The sequence below is a fragment of the Drosophila obscura genome, unplaced genomic scaffold (genome assembly GCF_018151105.1).
Source record: "Drosophila obscura isolate BZ-5 IFL unplaced genomic scaffold, ASM1815110v1 contig_150, whole genome shotgun sequence".
Lineage (NCBI taxonomy): Eukaryota > Metazoa > Arthropoda > Insecta > Diptera > Drosophilidae > Drosophila > Drosophila obscura.
This window is the reverse complement of record NW_024542736.1, coordinates 169,167-180,273: the sequence shown is the minus strand read 5'-3', so window position 1 is coordinate 180,273 and position 11,107 is coordinate 169,167. Positions and strand designations below refer to the sequence as shown.

Here is an 11,107-nt window from a genome sequence, read left to right as displayed (position 1 = left end):
ACACAAAAATACAAAAAATGAACCGAATTACAGGCCCACACAATGGCCGTACATATTGTACGGGTTTGTGTGTATATGTGTTTACGGCTGCGTTTATAGCAATGGCACGCTGCTTTTTTCGCTGCCGCTATTGCGTCTGCTGCTGCTGCTACTGATGTTGTTAGTGTCGTGACGCAGGCCCCAGCGGCGGACTGGGGGCCAATGCGACAGCAAAAACATTTGGGTCTTATTAATTTCCGTTTTGCTTATTTATTTTTACGATGTTTCGCACAGCTCGCATTCGCGGGGCCCCCATCGTTGGTCCCCAACGCAGACGCACACCGATGAACCCATTTGTTGGGGGGCTGTGATGTCGAGCAGGGGTCGCAGCCATGGCAATGCCCTACAATTGGGGAGGCTGGCATGTGGGATTGAAAATATTAGACATTTCGTATGCAGTAATGAATGAATTCCTGCTCTCTGTTCATCCTTGTTAACCTTTCCTGAAAAGTGGTATAACCATATATTATTATAATGTTATAGGATGTGCTTAACACGTTCGAACATCCCCGTTTTCAGCTAATTCTAGCACACCTTCCCCAGGTACAGGGTAGGCCATGTGAATGAGCACAAACCTTTTTCCACCCGACTTAGCACAGGCGTCAGAAACTTACGCGCTTGCTTGTCTAAGACAGCGGGGGACTCCCTCTCAATGCGCCATCGAGACTGCACTGAGAGCAGCCCAAGCCACCGAGAGCGGGTGAGTGTGTGAGTGTGAGAGAGGGACACTCTCAGAGAGAAATTCTTATCGCATGGCCGCCCCAGTGAGTGTTCCATTGCCCAACCGTTCCTTATCCTGTGCAATGTTGGGGCCCTTATCTATAGCTTCCCCCTTCGTGGTTCGGGTTCGGCTCGGCTGGGTTCGGCTGGATTGGATCGGTTCGAATCGTAATGACTCGTGTTTTGTAGGCGTTGGGGCCAGTGGGGCCGAGCCGGACCGGACCGGGACGTGTGTCGGTTGGCGGTTGACGGCGTCAGTCTTTCATTATCCGGCGTACGAGCGGGTCACGTTTTCCCATTGGTTCCCTACCACACACGCAGCGGCGTCAAACAGCACCAGCAAAATTCGAGGAGAGCGGCGGCAGGCAAAGCGGTTTTTGCTGCGCTTCTCCTATTTTAAGTGCCGAGCGTTTTACTATTTTTACTACAGAGCCACACACAGATACAAACACACACCAGTGCATGCGTGGATATTCGGACATTCGGGCATTCGTGTGTCTGTCTGTGTGTGTGTGTGTGTGGGGTGTGTGGATTTTCAGTTAGAAAACAACAACAACAACAACAGAAACGACAATTATATGGCAGTGTTAAATGTTATTAAAATGATCTTCCATAAATAAATATTGAGCAATACCCAAAGAAATAAATTGTTCAGAATTACACACGGCAACAGCAGCAGCAACATCAGCAGCAGCAGCAGCAGCAGCATCGGTGGAGAATCAGAGCCAAAACTAGGCTAAATATCTTTGCATACTTTTGGGCCAGCTTTTCAGCACACACAGGCACACAGACAAAGCGATAGACAGACAGACAGGTCCTGCGCCTGCGGTCGCCGACATTTGAACCTGTTCCAAGCCCCAGCGCTGACCGCTGACCGCTGAGCGCCGGCAGGCCGTGCATCTCCGTATCCGTGTCCGTGGCGTCCTCGTTTGCTGCTGTTTCCTTTAGTTTTGGCAGCAGATGAAAATGTGCAATAAGAGTGAGAAAAAATAAGAATAACGAACGAACAAGCACACACACACACAAACTCACATCGAAAAGGACAAGCGCAAAAAGAGTTCAGTTTCGGTGCAGTGGCTCTGAGTGGTGCAACGGTTCAACAGCCTCCGGGTTCCGTGTTCCGGGTTCCGGGTTGTTCGGGGCAAGCACAACTGTGAATTCGTGAGTGCAGTGCCCGTCGTCGCTTCGTCCCGGCTTCGTGTGCGCATCCTGTTTGTCTTTCAGCGCCCTGTGTGTCCGTGTATGCATCTGTGTATCCTGCAACAATAGCAGCAGCATCTCTGCAGCGGGGAGAATTGTGTCAGCAGCACACAGCAGCAGCAGCTGCAGCAGCAGCATCAGTGGAGCAGCAGCAACTTCTGCAGTTCGCCAGTCTGGCGCCTCAATCTCCAATTGCCGGTAAGGTACTTTTTGGGGGGTGGGATATTTGGTAGTGCGAACCCAGCTTATGCTTGGGTTAAAATATTACGAATAAGAGCCGTTTGCCACCCTCCGTGTTCCACCCACTAGCACCCCCTACTGCCTGAGCTTACCTTGACAACGACTGGAGGGCTGGAGGGGAGTGTCCGTGACAATTGTCAGTTTGTTAGTTTGTTTTTCGCTATCGATTAAGCTCTGAAACGTTGTTGCCGCCTCGTGGCCGCTTGTCTAGGTCTCGCCTTTGTCTTTCCGCCTCCGCGAATTAGCGGCAACTTCTGGGCCGTCCCATGCAGCAGCAGCAGCAACAGCAGCATATGGCTTTGTCGCCAGTCTCTTGTCTTCTGCGTCGCCTAATTGAGTCTTTTGTGCGGCTCAGAAAGAAAGCAGCAAAGACAGTAGCAGCAGCAGCGAAATGAAAAAAAAAATAAAGGAAAACAGTCCACACGGAGGCGGGTAAACAAATGGATGGCAAAGCACTCACGACTCCGAGCGGCTGCTTCAGGATTCCTGTCTGTCCTGTCCTGACTGTCCTGCCACTTGACTCGGCTCGTCGCAGGCTTTCCGGCACGTTTCCTACCATTTTCCTCCATTTGCGAGCTGGCTGGCTGGCTGGCATTTTCCTTTTGTCAATATCAGTCAAATTGTTCGTTTTGTCGCCTCACTTTTTTGACATTTGCTTACCATTTCGTTTTCAGAGTTCCCTTTGAGTACACATCTACATATCTATTCACTCACTCATTTATTCATTCATTCATTCGTGGGAGTCCCATTCGGAGGGTCCCTTCATTGACAAATTGTTAGAAAGAAAGGTCATCCCCAATTGTTTGACATTTCGTTTAAATTGCTGGACAATTGGATGTACAATATGTTTGGGGCTGCTTCGAATCTTATCACACTAAATAACGTCCATTAACTAGCTAATCAATCAAGTACCCTAGCATCAGCATGACTCGAAACACTCGAAAGAAACCCGCCCAAATAAGATGATAAGAACAAAGCAATTAGAAATTTTGCCACAAGTCATGGGTGTACAACGGACCCCCAGAGGTACGGCATCCATCCAGTACACGAATATGCAAATTCAGCATTGATCGGGTTGGCACTGCCACTACCCTCTGCAGAAGGCTAAATCCAACCATAAAACGTGCAGCTATTCGCATACTTGGAAGGCACACTGCCACCCCCCTCTCCGTATAGAAACCGCATTTTATGCAAATTCATTTCATTTGTTGAATCCTTCTCCGTTCGTTTTGAGTGCAATTAAAAGCAACAAGCCGCAGAGCAGCTTCTCCCCCCACCACCCTCCTGCAGCTATTTCTCCGTTGAAAACTCCACGCTTTAAAGGCTTAGAGAGAGACGAGTGGCAGCCACTCAAAGGCTTATGGCTTGCACCTGCATAGGAAGCGGCCGCAAAATAGTAGGCACGCCCCGGCCACGCCCGCTACGGCGCTGCGAAAAATATAACCAACTCTTTTTTTGTGTTGGCACAAAAAGCGTAACTTTTGTAGACACACAAAAAACCAACCGCAAACACATACGAGCATACAACTACGGGCACAGAAAATGGCAAATAACAAGATTTGGCCATGTTTGATTCATGCAACTGGCAGGCAATTCATGAGCTTCGCTTCCCACGAATTTGTGTGTAGCGGAGGGAGAGGAGGGGGGCCAACAAAGGGGGTAGCCAAAACCGGGCTAAAGTTACAGTTGCACTAGCCACAGCAAAAGTGGTGGCAGCCAGCAACGTCTGAGTTTCGCACAATGGGAACACAACTTTGGCCAGAGAGAAAAAGCCAGGAGAAGAAAGGATTCTTTCGAGTGTAAACTTTATGCAGAATTCAGCAGCGACAGCAGAGTTAATCATACGACTGGCAGTGAGAAAGCGCCAGCTAGCTTCAAGCCAGAAAAGAAGGAGGGAAGGGCAGAGAGAGAGAGAGAGAGAGAGAGAGAGGGGAGTTATATTTTCCGCATTGCTCTGCTAAATTGAATGTGTGTGGCTTCAAATTGCGCATACGCCCCCCCTCCGTAAAATGCTTCGTCCCGTCGCTGCAAAATCTGCAGGCAATTTGATTAAAGCCAGCGGCCCATAAAGTATATTATATACGGAGAAATGGTGAAATATTAGGATTACTCTAAGCCAGAGCCAAGTCGAGCATTAAAATGCAGGCAGTCGGGCAGCTTCTTCCTGGGGCCCAGGCGAAGGACTCGATTACGTTTCCGCCCCCCAGCTTGAGTCCGACCATAAAAAAAAGGGAATGGCAATTAAATTGTGATTGCGATGATGAAAGCAGCGCAAAATAAAAATTAAAAGAGATAAAACTTCCATGAAGATGACAGAAAAATCAAAAAAAAAAAGAGGCGAAAAACAGAACAATAAATAACGGGGGAAAACGACACACACACAAAAAAAAAGGACAGCGACATGGCAAAATGGCGACGGCGATGGTGATGACAACAACCGGGGCCGTAAGTTAGCTTTTGTCGAGCTTTGCCGTGCGAAAGAAAAGACGCGCGAAAAGAACAAGATATTGGGATATCTAAATTACCGTTGTCACGCACCTCACACAGGCACACACACACACACGCACGCACAAACAAACACACGTACGCATACACATTGAAAAAGTCGAAATTCAAACTGGCATTGTATCCACACGGAAACCAAAGTGAAAACCTTTCATTTCCACTTCCCAGAGCAGCAGCAGCAGGGATGAGGAAGGGAGCTTCACCTCCCTCCCATTGACTGAGCGAACAAAGCCGAAGGAAATGATAATTTTCCGCTTAACAGACACACACTTCTGTGGGGAGAAATGTAATTGAAGCGCTTTCAATTACCACTCACTGAGCGTAGCAGAGGGAGGTCTTAATCAATCTCACATTACCTTAACGGCCTTTCATCAGTCGCATATCAATTAAATAGACGCGTGCCTGAAATATTCATCAAGCAAACGGCAAACAGCAAACAACACACAGGGCATAATCGGTTAATGTTCGGTGAATAATTCAAAACTGTAAGTGAATCTGAGTAATCTGAGTCGCAGTAGTGTCTATACGAGTGTGCTTCCTTCTCCGGCCTCAGTCCTCAGTACAACTTAATTTCCATTTCAATTTTCGCTTGTACATTTTTCCGCATTTCATTGATGGCTTCCTCCTACACCATCCCACTCGTCCTTGTGCCTTGTGCCCACGTCCCACGCTGTGGATAAACGAGGCTATTGCCAGCCAAACTATATACTACGGCAGTACCACGAGGCGGGCGCCATTTTGGCTCTGTTTGCCGGCTCTAATGGATTTCCAAGGCGAAGAAGCATAACAATTTGTTTTGTGGGGGGCTGAAACTGTTGCTTAGGTCGGAGAAGGAGCTACCCACACACACACACACACAGAATATTGCGTATACGACGATGATGATGACGATGATGTTGTCGATGGGATAATGTGATTTTTTCTTGGCTCCGATTCTGAGCCAGATTGTAACATCGTTAGAAGCCGTTTTCATGCCAAGGCAAGCATATAAATTACATGACGAACCCCTACCATAACATAACAATGCCACAAATGCCGTAAACTGTTGTCTGTATCGGTTGACTGCAACTGCTGAAACTCGGGGCAAGATATTTGCTTTACTGATTGGCCAAGACTAATCAAGTTCTGGGTCAGCATTTTCATTCATGCAACTGATTGATTGATGAACTGACTGATGGCAAACGCTTTTTCATGCCACCAGTGCAAACATTCAGTGCAAACGGTCATCCATCAGACAGCATCGAGGCGGAGATGAGGCTGCCACTGACACACGGCAACTGTGTGGCAAATTGTCGAGTCGCTTCCGGGCTCAACTCTTTGCCACATTAACAGCCAAACACAATTCCCACTTCATTGAAAGTTTCAGTGGAATGGGGGTTGGGGGCAATGGTTGGCGGAGGCGAACAACTTTAACCAACTTTGGCATGACTCTCTAACCTCTATTCCCTTGGAGTTGGCTCCGGATGCGGATGCCGATGCGGATGCGGATGGGGGCACAAAAATCAATAGTACTGTGCGTACTGCATGGCGACAACGTCTCATACATACATATACTCGTACATAAATATTTATGTGGCAAGCAGCTGGTGCTCTAGCTGCTGCTCTAGCGGCTGCCTGCTCGTTCCCTTGTTGCTGCCGCATGCCAATAAATCATGGCGAACAAGTGATAATATCATGGCCGCTGATAACTCGACTATTTGACACTGTTAAAGCGCACAGCTTTATTATTTACTGAAAGTTTACTTGCTAAACTTTATAGCCCAGAGCCAATGTTAATTATAATTTATTATATTCTGTTTGAATTTTTTTTCGTACGTCTCCAGTTTTGAGTGGGAGAGAAATGACTAAGAGCTGTAACTATATGTACTATATAGTACACTCGCTGCGCATTGACACTGGCATTAACTACAGCCCCAGATGACTGCATATTTTTGTTTTTTTTACGAGCCAGCCGTCAGACAATAGAAGCCCTACAAGAAAATACTATTAGTCGAGACGAGACGAGACGTGACGTGACTAATGTGGCAAGCAGTGTCCTCAAGTTATTCGCTTGTCAGCCGCAAGATTCAAGAGGAGAGAATCTCGTCTCTGGTCAAGCTGTTGCATTCCCGACACTCGACCAGCATTGCCAACACTGATGTAGCCGCATTGATGGGGCATGTTGACATTTGAACATCAGTTCAAGCGTTTTGCAAAATCAAATCAACGTCAGACCCAGTCCCAGTCCCTGCCCTGCTGATGGCAAAGCGCGATTCCTGTGCTTTTCCGATTGCAGTCCATGATTGCCATTAGCCATTCGACAGTGATGTGGATCTGCCGTAAAAGGCCCCGGGGCTGATATGGTATCGCACAATTGACAGATGGACAAGTCCGCTCAAAAGAGGCCTCCCCCTCAGGCAAATAAAACCACAAAAGTAGTCTACTTTCGGGCGGATCTCCGTTTGAGCTTTGGTTGAGTTTGCCCATTCAAGTGTCACATTTTTTTAGGGGCGCCCACTTAGCCCGTTTATCCACTCATCCTGCCCAGCTGGCCGACAACTATTTAAATCTTAACCCTAAGCTGTCTGCATGGACATTCTGGTAAATGTGTGAAATACCGTTATAAATAAATAATACAAAAAAAACCAAGCACACACACACACACAGAAAGAGACACATACAACTGTGGGGGGATACTGTTAAATAATAAACAGTTTACGCTCCGACGGCAGACAAAAGGCGTGAACATGTGAGATGGCACCGCACAAATGCTGGTGGGGGGAGTGGAAGTGGGAGTGGCGTGGCCGTTCAACTGTCAACACACGAAAAAGATACACATCTAAGCCCGCACCACACACACACACACATTCAAAGCACAAAGCGAACAGCACACACACACACAGAGACATTCACCAAGTATCTGACAAGAAGGCATTTCAAATCGACGACTCACATAACGACCGTCATCAAACTTGTTGTTATAACGTCACAGAAACCGTAACGAAACGAAACAGCAACAGCAACAACAGCAACAACGACGATATCAAAATGTCGCCAATAAACGAGAGAGGGAAAAATACGCTGACATCGCCAACTGTTCCCGCTTCGTCCTGCATTAAATATGTCATTTGGCTCGACTCGTCTCGGCTGTTGTTTCTCTGTCGTTTGTTGGGTTTTTTTTTTCCTGCGAAACATCGGAACACCGAAAAATGTCAGACATTCTCTTGTTAGCATAACGAATCTAATACCCGTGCTTGTGCCAGAGAAGGCTGACATTGCTCTTAGATCTCTTAAACCCCCAGACAAACCCCAGCTACTGTGGCCGCAGCTGTAGATACCCAAATGCCCATCTAAGCAATGTGAGAATACCTTCCGAAAGGGTATATAAACGAAGACCAAACCATTTTGCAGTAAATCGTCAGCTTCGGACTGGCTTAAAGTGATAGGAGATAAGCTTTGATAGGGTGTAAGGAAATGCTTGTGGCTGGATTGACTTTCCCTTTCATGTGTTGAAGGATTCTAGATTCGGAATCCGATATGGTTGTCGACTCCCCTGAACGGTGTGTATTGCGACACGCAAAAAAAAAACTGTGGCAGCCTGTGTATATGTAACTGTTTTACGGCTCGCTGCGGTTTGCTCGGCTTATGCTAAATATTTAATTCAGTTGGTTTTGCAGGCCAACGGTGACGCGTTGCCGTAGCTGCTGGATAGCCACTTAACCATCAGCTTATTGGGACTTTGTCAATTGTCAACTCCTTAATTTGGGTTAGCAACATGCCCGTGACTGTCAATGACGTGATGGGGGGGTTTATAATTGTCGTGGCAGTGCCAGTGGTGGTGTTGATTAAATGCCGGCCATATAACAAGCCTGAGAGTAGGTATATCAAGATGCAGAGCTATCATTGGGCTATCATGGCCTGGCCGGCCGTACAGACGTAATTGCTTCGACTTATCGCCAGCTATTCTAAGCAACTATTGTACTCGTATTTCTCCCTATCGAGTCTGTCGCCCTATCTGAGGCCGTTGCGTGCGTCATATGCTTGGGTGTACATTTTGTGAATGCGAGATATCAAGGGGTCTGCCAAAGTGGCGATACGATTACGTTTACAGTACGTCTAAGCGGTGACCCACAAGGCACGCGAGTGCTCTGATTTATACTTCATGTATATCAAAATCGAAACGGGGCTGCCGAATTCCCCAAAAGACACACCACACAAATAGGAACAAAGCTTCAGGTGAGAGGCCGCTTGTGGCCCGTGTAGCCCGCAGGTTGCCCGCAGGTTGCGAATGCAGTCTTTTATCCGTATCTGTGCTGGCACCCCGTATCTGTAACTGTATCCGTATCTGTATCTGTAGAGCTGACAGAAGCACTAGACACTTGGCGGTCCGGTAGCTCAGTTGCTTGCCAGGAAGCAAGCGAAGGCGACCGACCGGCGTGAAGAGAGCGCATGAGCTATGCATTATTGAGACCGGAGCAGTGCGTTCATCAAGTCAAGTCAAGCCGATACCCAATATTTGAATATTTGCGAGATACCAAAGTCAATCCCGGCTCTGAGTGAGTATGCCAAGGGACAAATACCACGCGCACACCACAGCACACCACAGCACAGCACACATTAGAGTCATGTGGAGGAGATGGTTGTCTAGAACTATGTACATACATATATGTAAAATATATTATATGTACATATATTATCCACAAGGGTCGACACCACACCACGTAGTGAGCGGCAGCCAAAATCACATGTTAGAGCGGTGGAGGGGAAAGAGCGAGCAATAGAGGTGTGGGAATTGAAATGAAATGCAGACCCAAAAGCCGCTTACCACAGGCAGATGAGATAGAAAATATGCGAATAAATTATGTGTGGTGTGGCACAGCATACAATATACGATATATCCACACTAGTCAGTCGAATAGCTACATACATACATAATATAATCTTCACATGTCTGGCGGCGGCAGGCATATTGGACTGCGACTGGTACTGGGAACGGACCGAGAGAGAGAGAGAGAGAGAGAGAGTCTTTTGTTAGTGGCTAGAAGATGAAGATGCGTTGAAAATGTTCTTCAAAAAGACAGGCCACACACACACACGCACACAGCTGCACAGATTAGGTCTCATACACATAACGGAATTAGCAAAAAAAATCTGTGCATGGCTACCAGAAATATTGCCTGCATTTTGTTATACTTAGAATCGGACCGAACGCGGACAATAATAAACAAACAAAATGCATTGCAAAACAACCAGCAAAGAGACCAACAGAGTGAGAGAGAGAGAGAGAAGGAAAGGAGAACCAGATGATAGATAGATAGTTGAAGAGTGCAGAAGCCAAAATGAATGGTTATCATAATAAAAGAGGGATATGTGTCTTGCCCCTTTGGGGTTGGAATATCCAATCAAACAGTCTCTTTGTATGGGCAATGAGCATGCATCGAATATTTATTTATTCACAATTGAATTTTTTTTAATGGAACTTTTCTAGAAATTATTTCAAGGGGGTTGAGGTCAAAGCCAAGCCATATAAATAGAATTATACAACATTTGAAAACACATTTTCAATTTGCTTATATGCCGTAAAAAAAAAACACATTTAAATGTGCCTTTAGTGCTCCATTCCGATCTCAACACTCCATACATCGATTGTGCAACTATTAGTGCCGAATTTTGTTGCCATGTTCCATATGGTAGCTGGAGGTCTCAGCGAACAAAAGTAGCGCACAGCGAATAATTATGAACTGGCGGGGACAGACGGGACAGCAGACATAACAGAGATGCCGCCAGGCAGACAGCCATCAGGGATAGAGAGAGTGAGAGAGAGAGAGATAGAGAGAGTGGGAGACAGAGAGCAGATACAGACAGGTGGCCAGGTGGCAATGTGGGGATGTAGTGGCAGAGATTAGTCGTGCGTTGGATGCCAAGCGAATGCGAAACAAAAAAAAATGGAATCTCAAATCGGTGCTAGCTCGGCCAGGGCAGACGAATAGCGGAACTTTTGGGGCGAGTTAAATATAAACATCATATTTACGGGGAATTACTTAACAGCCAATTTGGCATTGTACAGCACCAACCACCTACAAACATACATACATATTTACGTACATAAATTCATACTCGTGTATGGCCCGCCAGTCTGGTCTGGTCTGGTCCGTGCAAATTTTCTGTATGTCTATTTAACTTAATTTACTAGACGATTTCAAATGCCGAATGTGATGTGATGTGCTGTGTCCGTGCCCGTGCCAGCGCCTTTGCCTTGTGCTTGAACTTGCCAAAAACAAAAAAAACAAAAAATATCGAAAAAATTGAATCGACCCAAAAGCACAGAGAAACCAGAACAGAACGGAACAGAGCAGAGCAGCACAACGTAACCGCGCAAACGTAACGTAAACAAAATGCCGTTCGCTTGCACGATGTTCTCTTC

At 46.7% G+C, this 11,107-nt stretch overlaps 1 protein-coding gene across 6 annotated transcripts in view; it reads left to right on the top strand.

Moving 5' to 3' along the window:
- Positions 1 to 1,033: 1,033 nt before the first annotated feature.
- LOC111066381 (sodium/calcium exchanger 3) overlaps positions 1,034 to 11,107 on the top strand; it is a 36,058-nt gene continuing 25,984 nt past the window's right edge. For 4 of the 6 annotated variants that reach the window (XM_022354935.2, XM_022354932.2, XM_022354936.2 and 1 more), the window contains exons 1-2: positions 8,814 to 8,919; positions 9,041 to 9,239. The gene's annotated coding sequence lies outside the window, so the exon portion shown is untranslated. Of the gene's footprint in view, positions 2,158 to 8,812; positions 8,920 to 9,040; positions 9,240 to 11,107 lie in introns of those variants that run through there. The other 2 variants (XM_022354937.2, XM_022354933.2) reach the window with 2 other exon arrangements.